The 20,352-nt window shown below is 40.1% G+C and overlaps 1 long non-coding RNA gene across 1 annotated transcript; it reads left to right on the forward strand.

The window, feature by feature from the left end:
* The first annotated feature begins 18,051 nt into the window (after positions 1 to 18,051).
* Positions 18,052 to 19,410, forward strand: LOC131243268 (uncharacterized). The gene is made up of 2 exons (XR_009169978.1): positions 18,052 to 18,134; positions 18,643 to 19,410. It is a non-coding gene; the product is annotated as an uncharacterized LOC131243268 (long non-coding RNA).
* The last annotated feature ends 942 nt before the right edge of the window (positions 19,411 to 20,352 follow it).

The following is a 20,352-nucleotide window of genomic DNA, read 5'->3' on the forward strand; positions in this document are numbered from 1 at the left end:
CAATCAGATGATCCAATCGAGGCCATTTTGCATTCTAGGGTCCATCCACAAGGGGCTCTATGGTTTGGACGGTTTCGATTGATAGATATTCATTTTATGTGTACTCTGAACCATGGTAGCCCACCTGTACGATCCAAGTATATCCACGTGCACACCGTAGTTGGTGCTGATTACGGAAGCGGATGGCGTCCTGCCCTACTTGAACCATACTGCGTCCAGGCAGGCCTCTGTGGGGCCCACCGTTATATATGGTTTTTATGTATAGCTGTCCATCCGTTTTTTCAGGTCATTTTAGGACATGAGCCCAAAAATAAGGCAGAATCAGGTCCCAAGTAGACCGCATAGTAGTGATTGAACAAAACTTCCTTAGAGCCCCTGAGATGATATTTGTGTTTTGCTTTCATCAAGGCCCAAATAACCTTATCAAAATGCGGAATGTCAAATAAAAATCACGGTGGGCCATAGGAAGGTTTGAACGGTGGTTATTATTATCACCGTTATTCATACATCGTTGGCCACTTTAGCTTTGTATCTATATCATTTTTGGGCTTATACCTAAAATAGTATAGAAAAAGATAGATGGACGGCATGGATAAAACTCGTACATTACCGTAGGCCGCTACAGAGACATCCAGGCCGGGGCTGAAGGCAAATCGCTTCCTCCAATTACGTCGGTGGGTCCCATGGCCAGTGGCTAGACCGTGATTTTGTAACAGGGTTTTACTGTCTTGAGAAAAAATATAAAAATAAATAATAATAATAATAATAATAATAATAATAATGAGAACAGGTGGGGCAGCTGCGGTCAAGGTCTGCAAAGATCGGCTGGTAAACAGGGATTCATGCATTCAAGAACGCTGCGCAAGGTTTTGCGCCAACGGTATTCCCTGCGGAATGGGCGAATGCGACGACCAAAATAAGGCCATCTGCAACTGTTTCTACTTATGTTGAGGCCCCATATGATGCCACCTTAGATCTCAACTTGCTCGCATTCCATATCGCTGTCGATCGGATTACATAGAGAAGTCCTAATAAAATAATATTCTTCTTGATTATTATTGTTATTATTATTATTATTAATTCATGTATTTGGAGGTCTTTTTTCTAAGTAATAGAAAAGGATAGTTCTTGTGATCCACTCCTTCCATCAGGTAGATTACCATTTGTTTGGTTTTGGGTCGCAGAATCAGGATGATTCAACAGTCAGGTGGACCATCCTCATAAAATTAAATCTAGAAACCTCTAAATTCATGAGGTATAGCACACCGTTGCTTTTTAATACTTTGATTTTTAGGTAATTCTTTCATGCTACGAGGCACATCAGATAAATTGATCAGATGGCATATATATACAACACATTGGGTAGAGCAGGACATGAGTTGAACCGAGTTGAGCTTGGCATATCTCCACTCGGCTTGGCTCGGTCCTCGAGCCGGGTTGGACAACTCGGTTCAGTTCGGCCAGCAACTCTAGCCGGTTTAAATTTTTGTGACATTTTTTCAAACACACGGAGTGTACCTTTAATTTATCACAATATGCAAAACAGCAATAGCAGTGTACAAGTATTTAATCAAACACTACATAGGCAGCATTAAAAACAAGATACAATTATAGCTTTATCATGTAATGTTTATTTATTGGTAGTGATTTGTTTTATATCCATACATTTCTTCTCCGGTCATTTCGTCAAACACTTGGTAAGCACCGCAATATTAAAATAATCAGTTACCGTACTTAGTTTCGAACCGAGTCGAATTGATCTTTTTCAAGTTGAGTGGAGTGAAAGCTAACTCGGTTATGTACATCTCTCGTATCGGTGCTAAACTAACGTAGCCGTCCCATCACGACCTTTTCCTATGATGTGGCCTACTTCAGGCCCGGATGGTCATGATTTTTGAGTTTCAAGATGGACATGAGTTAGCGTACCTGATGGACGGGGTGGATCTCTTGAAAGTTCCACCGACGCAGCTTTCACTTTGCGAGGTACATAGCGCAAGTTACGCCAGCGCTGCTAAAAACAGAAATATTGCCGACAGGAACCACTTATATGGTGCCACGGAGGAAAACCGGCTGGATGAATGAACAATGTTCATTCTCAATGCATTGAGACCGATGTTTCGAAAGCAGCACATCTAAATGCGCCTCATGTGTTATCATCCATTGGAAGCACCGTCATATCTCCGCCAAAACTTAAGGACCGAATCTGAACCATCTATCAATAGCAGAAAGTTGCTGAGACGATATGTTGCGCCCGTCGGACGGAAAATATGAAAAGTCCATTTGGCAATAACACCCGAGCAGGCGCCACCAACATTGCGATCGCCGGATTGTCCTTCCTGCGACAGGAAGCTAGCTGGGTACACCGTGATGTTTATGAGAAATCCACACCGTCCATCTATTTTTCCCGATCATGTTAGGCACAGACCCAAAAATGAGGCAGATCAAAAACTTAAGTAGGCTGCACGACAGGAAAAATTGGACAGGGAATTTCCTATCATTGAAACCTCCCTAGTCCACTGTGATGTTTATATGCCATCCATACCGTTCATAAGTTCATTCCTACTGGGATGAACTGCAAAATATTAGCATGATTTAAAACTTATGTGGCCTAAAAGATCTTTCAACAGTGGACCTTCAATCCTCATTATTTCTTGTGGTGTGGCCCGGTTAATCTTTAGATCTGCCTCATTTTTGGGCACATGTTATAGCATATGTTATAGCATGATCTGGAAGAAAGGATGGACGGGTGGAATTTATCACAAACATCACGGAGTGGCCGAGCTAGTAATCAGCATCCCTAACTTTTGGAAAACGCTTGCATGAATAACAACGCAGTGACGTCACCAAGCGGCGTGGATGGCAGACATCACATGGAGTTGATCCGCTCCGTCCATCAGGTGTGCCATCCTGCGTTTGGACTGTGGCCCAAAAATCAGTATAATTATAACTTCCGGTGGACTACACAATTGGGAACAGTTGATATGGAAAGTCCACCATTAAAATCGTCCAATTGTATGTGTGGTCCACCTTGGCGTCTATATTCCAACAACTCCACTCGTCTGATTCACTACGACGGGATGAATGGGTCCCCTGAAAATCAGTACATTCTAAGAAACGTGTGAGCCATTACACATGAGTTTACAGTTCTTTGCCATGATGTTACACCTTTACTACCGTGTGGCCTACCTAAGTCTCCCATTGGACTAATTTTTAGGATATGGGGTGAACATGTGGAAATGTAGCTGATGAACAGGGTTGATCTGATGCACATTCTCGCCCTTGTGCACGGTTGATCTGATAGGCTTCGAGGCAAGATCGTAAAGAATTCAGATACGGGTAAGATACCACGATATCTCGCTTGCATATACATGTATAGTTAGGCAAGCAGATATCTGAGTAATATCTAATTTAAAATTTTATAAAATGAAGTTAAATCTTAATAATATTTGTAAATATATTTTAAAATAGAAAATTAATATTTTTAAATAAATATTGTTATGGGTAAAACCGGACTGACCAAACAATCGGAACGAGATAAAAACAACAAGGCCAGTAGTTCAGAAGAAGATGTCGGGTAGGAGCTCAGTCTCGACTATCGAGCACGGCCTACGCAACCAAACCAAACACTAACCATCGGTGATGTCCTCGGTCACTTATTTAACATTTCGCTATTGTAACCAAGGAATGACCACAAATATCGACCTGACCCTAATTGGAGGCCCTAGCCTCGAAGATTGACCCCATCCATGATCGAGAATTAAGTTTGGTTTGTCGAACTCGGCCAATGCGACTTAGAGGTCAGCATCGGCTATCGACCACGACCTCCTCGGATGCTGACCACCGAGAGATCCCCTTTTATATGCGAGGAGGATTACCTCCCCGAGATCTTCGCTGAGAATCACGCCAAGGATAACACCTTATATTCGGGGAAAGATCACATGCATGATATGCGACCAAATGGTAGACTCATTACCATATATGAAGCATCAAAATACTATAAATACGAACCGTACACTCAGTAAAAAGTATGCATAAAAATCCTAGTTCTACTAGAACCAGAGTGCCTATTCTAACTTTGGCATCGGAGGGTCCCTTGAAGCAGCTGACTCCATTGCGGTTTGATTTTGCAGGTACACGATGGTCTAGCAAGGACGACCAAATATCAGCATTAATAGTTTGGCGCCGTCTATGGGAAGCGACAATCAAGCCATTCTAAACTCGCTTGTCGATCTCCATCCACTCTACAGAAAGGGAGGAAGAGGGTCTTAGCCACCATTGCCGCACAAACCCCCGCACCAGAAGAGCAACATGTTGATCCCCAGGATCCTCCCTCGCAACATGATACCAACTCTCCACCTGCGATGGTAGCTCAAAGGTCTCACAATCAGGGAGGTCGGCTTATTTCCTTAGAAAATCAAGTCGAGGCCTTAACTGGCAATATAAATCGCATAATGCAAATACTGGAAAGGAAGAATCCACCTCCCGATCATGGGGCGGAAGCAGCCATGACAACCAAGCTATCTCAACCTCCTCAAGCACCTGATGACTCGCACAGAGTCAAGCAGCGATTGAGATATCATAGTTATGCACCCACGCACACCGCGGGAACCACTGTGTTCGCCGATTCCGACTTACGCTATTTGCTGGAGAAAAGAAGGCATGAGAAAGCTCCTGAGGTGATGGCAGAAAATGAGGTCTCATGGGAGGCCGAGCTCAAGAAGATCCGAGGACAAATTGGTGACATCCAACAAACATACTATGCTCAGGTCCTAACCTCAGTTGAGGCCATGTTCGAGGAAACAGAAATACAATTTACTAACGACATCATAGGATCTCCACTTCCACTAAGGTTCCGAATGCCACAGATTATTCCATACTCTGGAGACAAAGCTTCGGTCAAGCATCTGGAGTCCTATAGGGCATGGATGGAATTGCATGGTGCTTTCAGTTCAGTGATGTGCTAGGCATTCTCCCTGACCTTGTTAGGGGCAGCAAGAAAGTAGTACAGCCAGCTGAGGTCCATTAGCTCATTCGCCAAAATCAGTAAGACCCTTATCATGTAGTTTATTGGATGGAAGGATAAAAGGATGTTAGCGACCCACCTCCTCACTATTACTCAAAGAGAGGGTGAGCTATTGAAAGACTACATTATTCATTTCAATGAGGAGACAGTGCATGTAAATGGCTATTCAAACCAGATAACCTTAGCCGCCATGATATCTGGTCTTAGGAGGGAAGATTCTTATTCTCAATTGGCAAGAACCCTCCAACCACTTTAGCCAATCTCCTTAGTCGAGCACAAATGTAGTCTAATGTGGAGGAGATCTTTAGCTTGGGGGAAGCTACTCGGAGTGCCGGAAGCTCGGCTAAGGATGGGAAGCGGAAGGAGCAGCCAGCCACTGTCAACAGCAAGAAGAGAAGACGACGACCTGAGAAGAGGTTAGCGTTTGAACCGACTACCGAAGAGCAGGTTCCGTTCTTGCACTCCACTAAACGTATTTTCCAAGCAAGTCTTCATGGAAGTTCACGACAAAAGGATCCTAAAGTGGCCGAGCAAGATGAAGGCTGATGCAGACAAGAGAGATAAGGGGAAGTATTCCCACTTCCACTGCGATCATGGCCGAATGTTTCGATCTTAAAGAAGAGATTGAGGCCCTCATTTGTGGCGGACATCTGCGAGAGTACGTCCACAGGAGTAGGGATGGGTGACGAGCAATATGATAACAAAAATGACAATGAAGAAACATGCGAAATCCGCACAATATTCAGAGGACCCGCAAGAGGTGGGCACTTAAATAGAGATTGCGGATCTCATTCTCGGAGCATCAGTGGCAACAGCATAGAGCATCACATTAATTTCACAAGTAAGGCTGTAAATGAGCAGAAGTCAGTTCCCTGTAGCTCGACCTTTACCGAGGAGGATGCACAAGGAATCCACCACCCACACAACAATGCCTTAGTGGTGACTATGAAAGTGGCCAACCACAAGGTGCACCGTATATTGGTGGACAAGGGCAACTCGGCCGACATCCTCTTTGAGACAGAGAAGAATCACCCCCCTCGAAAGCATCTTATGGTTGGCCGTGCTACCAGTGGACACTGGGAACCAACTTCTGTTCCTTCTCATCATTACTTGTGAGATTAATATGATGCTCTATGTTGCTGCCACTGATGCTCCGAGCGTGAGCCCTGTGAGCTATGTTTAAGTCCCCACCTCCTACGGGTCCTCTGAATATTATGCGAATTTCACATGTTGCTTCATTTTCGTTTATGTGTTGCCCTGTTGCTCATCTCTCTTATCTGGTCACTCATCCCTACTCCTATGTACGTACTCTCGCAGATGTTATCGGCAGTGGTGTGGCCTTAATTGTAGTGGAAGTGGCAATACTTCTACTTATCTCTCTAGTCCGCATCGGCCTTCATCTTGCTTGGCCACTTCAGGATTCTTTTGTCACAAACTTCCATGAGGACTTGCTCAGGAGTCGCGTTCAGTGGAGTGTAAGAACGGAACCTGCTCTCTAATCGTAGGTTTGGGTGATGACCTCGTCTCAGGTCGTCAACTCTTCTTACTGCTGACAGTGGCTGGCTACTTCTCCTTGCGCTTCTTGTCCTTAACCGAGCTTCCGACACTTTGAGTAGCTTTCCGCAAGCTAAAGAGCTCATCCGCTTTTGAGTACTTTTGCTCTCGGCTAAGGATATCAGCCAAAGTGGTCGGAGGGTTCTTGCTAGTTGAGAAGAGGAATCTCCACTCTCTAAGATTGGATATTATGGCAGCTAGGGCTATCTGGTCTGAATAGCCATCTACTTGCCTCCTTGTCGAAATGAATGATGTAGTCTTTCAGTAGGTCACCCTTTCTTTGGGTAACGTTGAGGAGGTGGATCGTTGACTTCCTTCTATCATTCCCTCCGATAAACTGCGTGATAAAAGTCTTACTAATCTGGGCAATTGAGCTAATGGACCTCAGCTTCAGCTGCCTGTACCACTTTCGTGCTACCTCTGACAAGATCAGGGAGAATGCTCGAACAGGAAGCACCGTGCAATTCCATCCACGCACTGTAAGACTTCAGATGCTCAGCCAGATCTCCGGCTCCAAAGTAGGGAGTAATCTATGGCATTCAGAACCTTAGTGAAAGTGGAGATCCCATGATGTTGTCAGTAAACAATGGTTCTTTTTCCTCCAACATGGCCTCAACCGAGGTCTGGACCTGAGCACGGTATGCTTGTTAGATGTCACCAATTTGTCCTCAAATCTTCTTGAGCCCGGCCTCCTACGAGACCTCTGTCATCACCTTGGGATCTTTTCCACACCTTCTTTTCTCCATCATGTAGCGTAAGTCAGAGTCGGTGAGCGCAGTGGTTCCCATAGTGTTCGTGTGCACATGGCTATGTTGTCCCGGTTGCTGCTTGACTATGTGTAAGTCATCAGGTGCTTGAGGAGGTTAAGAGAGCTTGGTTGTCGTGGCTGCTTCCGCCCCATGTTCGGGATGTGGATTCTACCTTTCCGGTATTTGCATTATGCGATTTATATTGCCAGTTAAGGCCTCGACTTGATTTTCTAAGGAAATAAGCCGACCTCCCTGATTATGAGACCTTTGCACTACCATCGCAGGTGGAGAGTCGGTATGATGTTGCAAGGGAGGATCCTAGGGATCATCATACTGCTCTTCTGGTATGGGGATTTGTGCGACAACGGTGGCTAAGACCCTCTTCCTCCCTTTCTCCATTGTAGAGTGGATGGAGATATGACAAGCGAGTTTAAAATAACTTGATTGTCGCTTCTCACAAACGACGCCAAACTGTTAATGCTGCTATCTGGTCGTCCCTGCTAGACCATCGTGTACCTGCAAAACCAAATAACAATGGTGGCCCTAGCTGTAGCAGGGGACCCTCCGATGCTAAAGTTAGAATAAGCACTCTGGGTCTAGTCAAATTAGGATTTTTTGTGTATATCTTCTACCATAGGTAGGGTTCTCATTTATAGTCTCTTGTTGCTCCTTATGTATATGACAATGAGTCTACCATGCAGTCATGTATCATGCAAGGGATCTTCCTTGGGAAACATGGTGTTTTCTTCAGCATGATTCTCAGTGAAGATCTCAGGGAGGTAATCCTCCTCGCATATGAAGGGGATCTCCCGGTGATCAGCATTGGAGGAGGTCATGGTCGATAGCTGATGCCGACATCTGAGTCGTGTTGGCCTAGGTTCTGCACACCGAGCTTAATTCTCAATCGTGATCGGGGCTAATCTTCAAGGCTAGGGCCTCCAATCAGGGTTGGGTCGGTACTTGTGGTCGTTCCTTGGTTACGATAGCAAAATGTTAAATAAGTGACTGAGGTCATCACCGATGGTTGATGCTTGGGTTGGTTGCATAGGTCATGTTCGGTTGTCGAGACCGAGCTCCTACTCGACCTCATCTTCCGAACTACCTACCTTATCGTTTATATCTCGTTTTATTTGTTTGATCACTCCAATTTTACCCATAACAATTAGCTAATACCAAGATTAGTGCCTAAAGAATTTAAATAAAAATTTACCAAATTTCTTAAAAGATAAAAAGTCAAATATTAACATTTGCAATGTAATCATCCATGCCAATGCCAATCAAGCATATTTTTTTTAATATAATGTAATGAACACTTAATATTATAATTTTCTCAAAATACTGCCTCGAGGAACTTATATCTTGGCACGAGGCCTTTTCATACGACTAGAAATTATGTTATTGATCTTCTTTAATTTGTTAGGAGGTATTTATTCAAAATTCTTACGAGCAACAGATATTTCCATGACATGCTTTGACTCTACATCTTTACCAAACTATGAAGATAAAAAGTCTAAAATACTCTCAATGGGCAGTTTTTTGTAAAATAGGAATCTATCTTTGTAGAAATAAGAAGCACCATGTGACTGAAAATAGTGTATAAAATGATACCCACCCTCCCAACTGTTTCTCTCTCAGTGACCTGCTGAATCATGGATTGTTTTCTTATAATCTTTACAATGGGCCCTGTAAAAATCAATGTTGGACATTTTTTTTCAACTATTTTCTTTCGTGAAGCTTATTTAAATCATACGTCAGCCTGATTTTTTTGCCTCGGATGTAATATAGGATTACGCAAATAATGATTGGAGTGGATTTCACAACTAATCACAGGACATTTTTTCCCTTTTTTAATATGATCCATAAAAGCAGATAACGCGGTGTGCACCAACCTCCTCGGTAGTGTAGTGACATCACCATGTTTTGTGGATATCCCATTATAATGTATGTGTTAATCCACACCGTCTATACATTCTGAAAGATCATCTTAATGTATAGGCCAAAAATGAGGCAGATCGAAAGCTCAAGTGGACCACATCATAGAAAAATGTAGTAGCGATTGAATGCCTACCATTGAAAACTTCTCGGGGGCCATAGAAGACATTATGAACAGGTTGGATGTCAAATAGACATCATGGTGGGCCCTAGGAAGGTTTAACAGTGGGTAGGGGTGTCAATTTTTTGAACAGGGCTGGCTGGACGGCCATATCTGAAATAGTTCAAAATCTGGGCCAAAACCTACCCCAAGCCTGGCCCATTGATAGCCCTAACAGTGGGCATCATTGTACCCACTAGTTTGTGTTGTGGTCCACTTGATGTTTAGAATATTGTCTCATTTTTTGGCCCAAGCCCTAACATGATATTGCAACTTGGATGGATGGTGTGGATATAACACATACATCATGGTCAGGCCCATAAAACACGGTGACGTCAACACACCAGCAAAGTTGGTGGTGTGTGGCACTGCTTCCTAAATCTCTTTAAGCACCGGCTGCAGGGAAGGGCGCCATTGCCAAATTTTCACAGGGCCGACCATGATGTGTATGTGAAATCTACTCTAACCATTAGTTGTGTAACATTAGGCCCATCGACAAAAAACTAGGTTGACCCGTGATTCAGATAGGCCACATAAGGGGAAACAGTTGATTTTTTACAAGACCCAGCATGTAGATTCTGCAAAAAAATTTAGGCTTAGGGCCCAAGAACTAGGACAATCTATGATTTAGGCGGGTCACACAGAGGAAAACAGTTTGGAGGGTGGGCATAATCGTGTATGTTGTTTCTAATTGCATGGTCCACCTAAATCATGGATGGAACTTTTTTTATGCCTATGCCTAAAATTAGGTCATGCAACTATGAGCAAATTGGATTCTTAGAAATACAACACGTTAGGGCCAACATAGCTTTTGATTTCTCCATAGCATAATTTTCATTTGGTTTACGTTATGCACAAAAATCTCTCATCAAGGATAATTTTGACTTTTCATCCTCCATCAACACAGCGAGCGAAACATTGCTCCTAGGTCTTCTTGGGCAAGAACCTTTTTTTTTTCTTTACAACAAAGCAGAGAATCAAAAATTTTAAGGCCCACGTGATATGTGTCTCACATCCAACCCATTCAATAGATATATACCAGTATTATTATCAAATGAACCAAAAATATGGTAGATCAATTCTTAAAGTGGGCCTATTCATAAAAAAAATAATATATACCATTCAAAAAATCTCAATTCAAGTGTAGCACATCTGATGATTTAATTGGCCTGATGTTTTGTTTGTGTTATCATCATAGTCGAGTGCATATGATTGGAGGGGCTTACACATACACATTGGCCCTACAAGCATCGACTTTCTGAAGAAAATAATAAATGATGGCATTTTTGTAATTGAGTCACTCAAAAAGCACCTATGGGTGATTTCAAGGCAACTGGCCCCTATTTGGAAAAATATAAGGGCCCGTTTGGGAGCGTGGATTTGGAACCCATGGATTTGAAATCCTCTCATGGTGTTTGGCACCCTAGATTGAGAATCAACTTTAATCCAAAATGAAGTTATGCATAGTATATTTATAAGGGTTTGAATTTAATTACTAAATCAACTTTAAGCCCGCTGAAATATATACTTGCCCAAAAATGATGAAATTCCAAGTCTCAGATGGGCCACAAGCGCAAGATCACGTTCGAGTGACTAACCAACGATTTTTAACCGTTGATTTACATGGACAATGTTTGGAAGGTGTTGATCATCGTATTAAAGTAATTATAGCGATGCAATTGATAATCTAATTATTTTGGCATATCATTAGTGGGCCATATGTCCAATAGATTAATAATCTAGTGACACACATGCCACTCTTGGAAGGATTTCAGATGTAATCCAACTTTCACCATGGATTTCAAACCCCCGATTTGAGGGGATTTGAGACCACACTTACTTCACTTTACAGTGCCAAACAACTAGAGGATTTGAAATCCCCCCAAATCCATGGTGTCAAACGACTGCTAAGATTTCTTTGAAATTTTATTGTAAAATTTCTTTAAAATATAATTATGAGTTGGTTAAATTACAAAAATGCCATTGATAATCATGTAAGGAAATAGGGATGTATTATTTGCATATATAACCCATCATGTTAGAAGTTGAGTGATAAGATAATCTAGTAATTTTTCAGGTAAAAAACCCATATCTGAGTATAGTAATTTTTTCAATCAAGTAAAAATCTCATATCTGAATATAAATTTTGTCAGGTCAGATGTATGGATAACAGGGCAATCAAATAATCCATTACCAGTCCTACTTACTAACATGCAATTGATTGGACCATGTGAACCTTTTTTTTTTTTAAATGCATTCTTTGATTAGGGTCCCCCTACATTTTGGTCTCAATCAATCAAACCATGTACATATTGGGTGTGCATCCCAACCCATGTTTTAGATCCCAGAGTGGACAGGATCGCAAGACTGGCTCATGAGGGAGCACAAGCCTAGGCCTGATCCTTGTGCTGGTTTAGCGACCAAGTCCCAGCACTACGGCAAACGCAGCTCGGCCATTGCTTCCCCTCGCTTTTTATACCATTCTTTAGTGTTCTATTATAAAATACCTTGGGAATTTTGATTTTACAAAACAATGCCTCGAGTAATTGAAATCGTCCAAAGGTGTCTTTTAAGAGGCAAAATGACCAATGTGGCCTCATTTATTTATTTTTTACAAGAAGCATTGGCCATGTTGTGTGTGCACTCACCATCCAACACAGTCAATTGGTGAATTCTACTGACTCGAATGGATGAGGGCTCTGAGGGACCACTATGATGTATTGGTTTTATCCACACTGTCCATCTATTTTTTGTATCATTCTATGGTATAAGCCCAAACTTGAGGTAGATCCAAGGCTTAATGGCACCACACCACGGGAAGCAGTGGGGTGACCATTGAAACCTTTTTAGCTCCCATCATAGTGGTTAATTTCCATCCAACCTATTCATAAGGTCACATAAACTAGAATGAAGGGAAAACATAAATATCAGCTTGATCCGAAACTTATGTGGCCCCGGGAAGTTTTCAACAGTATTGTGTTTGAATCCCAAGGTGGAGTCCACCTGAGCCTTGGATATGCATCACTTATGGGCTCATATCTAAAATAATATGGCAAAATGGACAGATGGTATGGATAAAACCCATACATCATGGCTGCCCCTTGGAGCCACTACACCAAAATCGCTATTTAGGAATGATTGAAAAGTGTTAGGAACCCTTTAGGAATGGTTTTCAATTGAGAGGTCGCTAAAAATTAGGAACGGTTTCCAACCGTTCCTATATCCCTCACCATTTACTATTAATAAGAAAATAATAATAATAATAAAAAAAAAAAAAAAAATCAGATTTATGATTTTACAAGAATAAAAATTACATCCAGAAGCATCAAATATCCCTAAAAAAATTTAGGTCAAGTGGTTTCAAAATTTGTAAAAAATGAATTTAAATATTAAAAAAAATATCCAAACGCTGCTAAATCACTTAACAACTTGCAATTACTTCGTCAATTTGGATGTCCTCATCATCATCAAGGGAGTTGGCAACAAGAACATCAAAGAATCTTGTCTGCTTTAGTAGCCAAGTCTCAGTCAATACCTCTCCATATATAAGAAGAGCTCTGCAACATTGTTCATTTACTTCTTCATCCACAAAACTGTAGTTAAGAGAAGCTATATATAAATGCATCAAGAGCCTCTTCTCACAATAATATAAATCTAGGCAAAAGCAAGACAGAGAGATCCAGCCGTTTAAAAAATAAAATCAAAGACATCATTACTCGTTAGTTTTCTTTACCAATTTTGTACAATCATGTGCTTTAGTAGATACAGCTAGGATCCAGCCCATGATCTTAAGGTTGAGACACATAGAGATAGTCAAGTTACTAGTAATGATACTGGGCACATATATCAAACATGGGTAGAAGTCAAGACATTAGGCGAAAGGAGCAATTTAGTCACAAAGACATGATTATGGTGGCTTCAACAACATCAAGAAACTTGCTAAAAAAAAGTTGCCTATCTCACAGATTTAAAGGCTTGGTCACTCACTCTTCATCTAAAAACAAAATCCTTCAAGGATCCTCCAGCTTTCTTAATGATTTGGATGGCATCTAAGTTAGCGCTCCTAAGACTCCATAGATTTTGTGAATTTTGTTTCCAGGCAGGCCATACAATCCATGGTCAGGTGTTCTCCCAAGCTTGCAATCCCAAGAGCAAAAAAAAAAAAAAAAAAAAAATCAACTTAAAACTAGGGACACTACAAGAAACAACAGCATTGCCGACCCTTGTTTTTTTCCAATCATCGTCGACGGTTCGTGTGGTTGTGGGCGATTGAAAGAAACAGCAAGTGACCCTTTTTATATGGTTACTATATATAAAACCCTCTTTCACTCTCTCTCTCTGCCCGCTCCCATTCTTCCCCCTCCCCCTCTCGCCACCCCCTTCTCTCTCTCTCTCTCTCTCTCTCTCTCTCTCTCTCTCTCCCTCTCTGCCACTCTCCCTCTCCACCCCCAATCCTCTCTCACTGTTCCCCATCCTCTCTCTTGAAACATAGGAAAAATCTGAGCAAAAACAATCCAGGGCTTCGGATGGAGAGTTTTCAAAATCAAAACCCTAGGGTTTGAAAACAAAACCAAAAAAATCAAGAAAAAAGGCTCGCCGAGAGAATCGAGGAGTTGAAGTACTAGATTGGTGATGGAGATTTATAAGGTCGGGATGAGATGATATGTGTTCATATACGATCGTATGTATGGATTGGGATACGACACTGGGAAGGTTTTTGAAGATGAACCTCTCTCTCTCTCTGTAAGATATATTCAATTTCAAGCAAGAAATTGCATTTTCTTCATCTCTGAAACTCGCACTCTCAAAGCTTCCTGCAAATGATACATGCATCATCAAGCCACATCCAGTTCAGATGGCCGCAGGTCCAAATAAACCCCTCAACTTCCAATCTTTTTACCATTTTACATTTGCTTATCATTTCATTTCTTTCATTAGTTTTTGCTGCATCGTCGCTCCCTATGACCATCTCTGTCTCTATACTTTTCATTATCTCACCCTCACTTTTTTTATGCACACACCCCCCTTTTCTACTTTTGGTATTCGAATAGTCTATTTTTTTGTAGTTTGCTTTTCGTATAAGTAAAACAAAAAGGTGTATGTGCATCGAAAAGTTGGTGTGTAAATATCATTTCGCTCCTTTTTGCAGTCTTTGGTGTCACTTAATTTCTTCATATCACGAGAGTGATTGTGTATAGATTATAAACCAGAAAGTTGGTGTATAGCCATTTGTGGATTGATCCAGAGCGTCACTTTGGTGGGCCGTGGCTGTTAAGTTGAATTGATCCTACAAAGAGATCCATTGGTGTGGATGGTTACGATCATGCTGTTGATTCGATGTTTGGATCATGGTTGTTGCTTTTGATGCTTTCTATTGCAAGTCATATACATGTCCAAATAGATGGTATATAGGGCTCTTTCTTTAGTTGTTGTCAAAATTAAGTGTGAAATTGAGAAAAGAACAAAAAGAAAAAGAGATATATGGCCCTTACTAGGCTGCTACCTATCACAGCTACTATTATTAGTGGAAGGCCATTAGAGATACATGACCTTTACTAAGTTGCCTCTTTCATGCTCATTGCTAGCAAAGCACTTGGGCTTCTTTTATAGTCTTATTACAATTTCGATAACAATCATAAGATGTCTTGAGATTAATATTAGATTGACTACTTAGATTTACATGTTTAATGGATTTTTCCATGTATGAAATCCTAACTAGGTGGTGAAGTGGATTGCAGAGATATGGACCGCAAAACTTCTTCACAAAATAAATGCCCCTTTTCTCCCATAATGATGCATTATCTGTAGTTAAAACTTACTTATTTGTGTTTTGAATGTCAGTGTGTTGTTCATTCACAAGATGAAGTTCGATCCAAGGCTATTCGACTGGTATGTGGTCTAGGAAAAAAAGCCCTTGTATACTTCTTGCACTTCTTCAATGTCCTGATAAGGATATTATACCATATAATTTTTCATAATTATTAGTCATTTACCAGTATTTATCATAGGAAATGGTAAACCAAACGGGCCCTCTTTGTAGATTCTTCATTTGAAGGAGACATCAAAGGAACTTGACACCTATCGGCACTAGCAGTAGGAGCTTGAATATTGTTACATTGACAGTCATGTTTTGGTTAGCTTCATTATGGCTTACATTACTGAACATGAAATGCAAATTTATTGACCAGAACCCAAGACTTTTGCCTCCACTTCTTTCATTTTTTTTTGGTACATTGGCATATATGATATGTTACCCATACAAGCTTTCGTTGCAGTCCAAAAGATCAGTGATTGAATGGTCCTTAGGTACGCTGATTGATGTAAATTTGGCCCATTTTTTCGGACAAATGCAGTGCAGCAATTTGGAAACTGTGACTTTTGAGCTATAGGCATGCTTCATGGCGGGACAATCAATGAATGGATGGAAGATCCTGCTAAAATCACGTGCAGCGGCCCGTGGTGGATGATTTTATTCGATAAGACAGATTAAATGTGGAATGTTGATTATAAAGTTTTCTATTTTCAGGCCAGTTACGGATTGATGTATGTGTTATATCCTACAAAAATGCCATTTCAATCCTTGGATAGGCAACCCATCCATCTTGAATTTAAACCATTAGTTTCATTCCCTAAAATATGTATTTCTTTGGATGTGTGGCCCACTTGATCAACAGATAGGTTAGGAACATCTGGTGGTAAGTTTGCCATTGCACCTTCCCTTCTTTTTTCAAGAAATTTTACTCAAGGAAGAAGGGTTTCTATGTGTAATGACACTTCACCAATGTGACTTTGACTCTATATAAAATTCTATTTATAATATCAAAGCCTGAGCTCTTTATGCATAAACTGAAGAACTTTCACTCTTAAATATAGTTGTACATATAGCCAGGCTGAATAATGTTAGATGAGGACTCATCATCTTCAACTGAAATGTTGCTTGCAACCTTTTCCAACGCTTATGTCACATGTGTGTAGGACATTCAATCCATGCTTTACGTTATGTATGCTCCATCATGAAGATCACCTGGCACGCAAATCAGGTCTGTTGCTCATCAGGCGAGCACCCTATATGAAAACAGCTCATGATTTAAATAAGAGTTGCCACTTTCTGATTCGATTTACACTTGTGTCCCACCGGATGATCAGATTGGCCTGATTATTGTCCTGGGTGATCATGGTCAAATTACACCATGCCAACTTAACAACTCTTGGATTTGATATATGAAGGATTTCAGACTCAAATCTGATTCCCAAATTTTAAATATATCAAGTTTACAACTGGTGTATATATATGCACTTATTATTTTTCTAAATGATTATAAAAGAGCATGTTTCCTTGCCCCAACAATGTTTTACTGTGCTAGATGTTTTGCCTTGTTTTGTCATTAATAATGCTTTTCTTTAACTCTAGGTTCCTCATGAACCATCCTTGCATATGGATGATTTTGTCTGCATCAAAACCTGCATGTAGGCGTGTTCTAAAATCTATTACACAACAAAATGGGTATTACTATTACATGTTTCCTTTTCATAGGACTTGATATTTTGTCTGTTTAAGGGTCTGGATGGTTATTCAGTTCAAACTAAATTGATCTTCATCACAAATAAGATGTGAGAACATTTTGTCATCCTCGGATGTAAATGTAGACAAAAGGTTTTATTCTGGAGTGCCAGTTCAACAAAAATATCTATTTTTTTGTTCTTTGATAGGATAGATGAATCTCAACATAGATTTTGACTTCCTAAAACTTGGTGATGCCCTGTTTTGAATGGTAGCTGACACTGGATTTTGGTTCTGTTTCTTACTCCCACTAGTGTTGGATGTGTATTGTAATATGTTGGACAATATCTTCAAACAGATAGTGATTTTGGTTCTGTTTCCATTTTTTCCTGTTCAGGTAAAAGGTAAGCGGATTCCATTTTCATATGAAACTTCCAATTTCTCCATTTCTTTTTCTGCAAGGAACAATCTCTGACATTTCCTTGAAGAAATCAGAACTAACGAGCATTTTGATCTAATTAAATAGAACAGAGAACATACTGTAATTAGAGCAGCACCATAACGCCACTTGTTCACAGGATTGTTCAGGTTGGTCTCGGTTGCCATGTATCCATTCAAACCGGCAGCTAGAATGTGATAGCAGATGTGCCCAAGAACCTGCACAAATTTGATTCTTAATCATGCACAGATCATCAACATAACTGGGAAAGGAAAGAAGGCTGCTATTGTTTAGAACATACATGGGCATAGTCACAGTCAAACTTCGACGGTAAAGAACCCCAGGCCTGATAGGCAAAGAAGTGGCAGATAGCATTGAATTTCTTTCCTTTGCAAGTACCTTCTTTCTGAACAGATCCACTAATATGTCAGTCTACTAGAATATTAAGAATAAAGATAATGAACCTGCAACGTTGAATTTTACCAATCTCTTGTTCATCTCATTCTCTATCAAACTTGTAAGTTTGTTCTTGATGAATCCTGGCTTGAGCCCTCCCAGGGATCTTACATTAATTTATGTGCCAAATAAATGTCCTGTGCTAGTATTTTCCATATCCACGTATCAGTTTCACATGCAACTTTTAATGTTTCATGTGTTAGTGGTACCCCTGCAACTTAGTTTAATGGTACTTACTGGTTGCCTTGAATATAGGTCAATGATACAGTTGGAACACTGGCTGGAGGTAGATACTGCAATAATGATGTTGGGCCTGGGAGGTCAGAGCCCAATTGAAATAATTCTAGTTTTCCTGGTGTGGCTTTGAGTCATTTTATTGAAATTTCTCTGTTGTTACCTAATACCTGAAATGGATATTGCCTAACTGCTGCACAGATCTTGGACACGTTATAAAATCAGTATCGTTCTATTTTGACCAAGAGGTTTTCTGGCAATACTTTTGCCTTATTTTGCATGCCCATTGCTGGGTCCACATCACCTTTCTAGAGGGCATTTTAGTCACCCAAAGTGCCTTGTTAAGAGGGATATGGAAACAAGCAGTGGGTGCATCCACAACACCATGTGTGAACTTTGTACTATTTTCCTTTGGTTGAAGGTGCTAAATCATTAGTTGATCTTTGCTCAAAAGCTGCCTGTCTTCCCTCTTATTTGTTATAGGATTTTATTTGCAATGTGTCACTTGCTGAACTGTGGATATTCTTTTCTCAGTTCAGATCTGTCAATGTTTTTCATTTCCTTTGTTATTGTATATTAATTCTGTTTTTCCAGGCTTTTTGGGACTATTCTGAGAAAAAGTTGCTTGGAACAACAAAGGCAGAATGCTCTGTTACAAACGAATGGTCTCCCGATGGATGCTACTTCATGACTGCAACAACAGTATACAGTGATTAACTTTATTTAAGCATTGATGCATTGACTTTAAAACCCTCCCACAACGTATTGTAGCAGTAAGGGCCTCCAAAAGCCCTCCTACATTTTATTTTTTTTACACACTCACACCAATTCATGGAAGCGTTCAGAACTTAAGCAAATCAGTTCAATCAGCTCAAATTAACAGATATTAAGGGGTAAAAACATACTTCTATCAAGCTTAAGAAGAAATTCAATCAATTAAAAAACTGAAAATTTGAGCTTAGTAGCTGTATGGATGTGAAAAGGTTTGTTCCTTTGTGGGGCCTGATTCAGTCCTCCTCTTTGGATAATCTCTCATCATGCACCTTTATCTGGCATGTAGAGCCATATCAGCTTTATTCTTTTCTTCAATAAAAGTTATGTTGCCATTAGATTGCCATTAAAAAAACTAAAAAATGTTGGGTAAAAGTGCAGTTGCTTGTACCCATATATATGTTTTGTGTGCTCTGGTAAGTTGGTCTTGCCCCTATTTGCAAGTCTACAGGTTACATTTTGGATTTTAGTAAACACAACATTGTCTTAATCTTTACCAGTGACATTTAGCAAAGCACTGGTCTTAATCTTCTAGCTTGAGGATATTTGTATCTTATTCTGTGGATATTTAATTATTACTGTTTTCTTATTTTGTTGTACACCTTAGATTTAGATATGATTCATTTTTAGGATCTATGAGTATGTTTACATGCCTTGCTGCTTTTTGTATAGGTTTCTTCTCATGCTCGCATCGGATCTAAGGTTTCTTCTAATTCCTCATTCCCCATTTTATCGAATTAGGGCAGACCTTTCAATCTTATCCTCATGCATTGTAAGGTTAGGGTTTCATCGAACTCCATTATGTTTGTAGTGTTTCTTGAGTCGCATATGCTATCCAATGAATTTTGAGGTTTTCTGGAGCTGCATTTTGATGTCGAGATTGTTTCATGGGATTTTTTTAAAAAAAATTTTTATCTGCTTTTTTTTTTTGTGGTTTGATGATTTAGATCTTTTGAATATTAATTTATTTATTTTTTCAATTTTCTTTAATTACAGAGATCTTTTTTGGTGTAGTTCTTGGATTAGGAGGAAAAGCAGAGAAATTGAAAAAAAAAAAAGAAAAAAAAGAAGAAGAAGATAATGCCTTTGGTACTGGGTAACATTTGTGAAATCTCCTTTCAGTTTTTGTTGAGAAACTGATATTTTCAATTATTGTTTTTTTATTTCCATTGCAGTTCAGGAAGTTTGTTTTGGAGTTTTGGAGTTTCTCGAGATGATTTGAAGCCATATTCAGATTGAGGAGGATTGGAAAAGGCACAGATTAGGTTTGTTATGGATTGAATAAAAAAAATCTGACTTTTATTTATTTATTTATTTATAAGCTTTCTCACCATTGATATTTTTTAACCGGGATAATCTTTTTTATTTATGCGTTCTCTTCATTGATATATTTTTTTAAGAGGGAGATAACTCAAGAGTGCTAGAAGATGGTATAGCCATCTTTGGGATAACACATTTGGCAGGATTATGTTTCAATTGGTAACGTCCATGTACTTTCCCCAATGTGGATTAATGATTTCTGGAAGTATGCAC

The sequence above is a fragment of the Magnolia sinica genome, chromosome 4, assembly GCF_029962835.1.
Source record: "Magnolia sinica isolate HGM2019 chromosome 4, MsV1, whole genome shotgun sequence".
Lineage (NCBI taxonomy): Eukaryota > Viridiplantae > Streptophyta > Magnoliopsida > Magnoliales > Magnoliaceae > Magnolia > Magnolia sinica.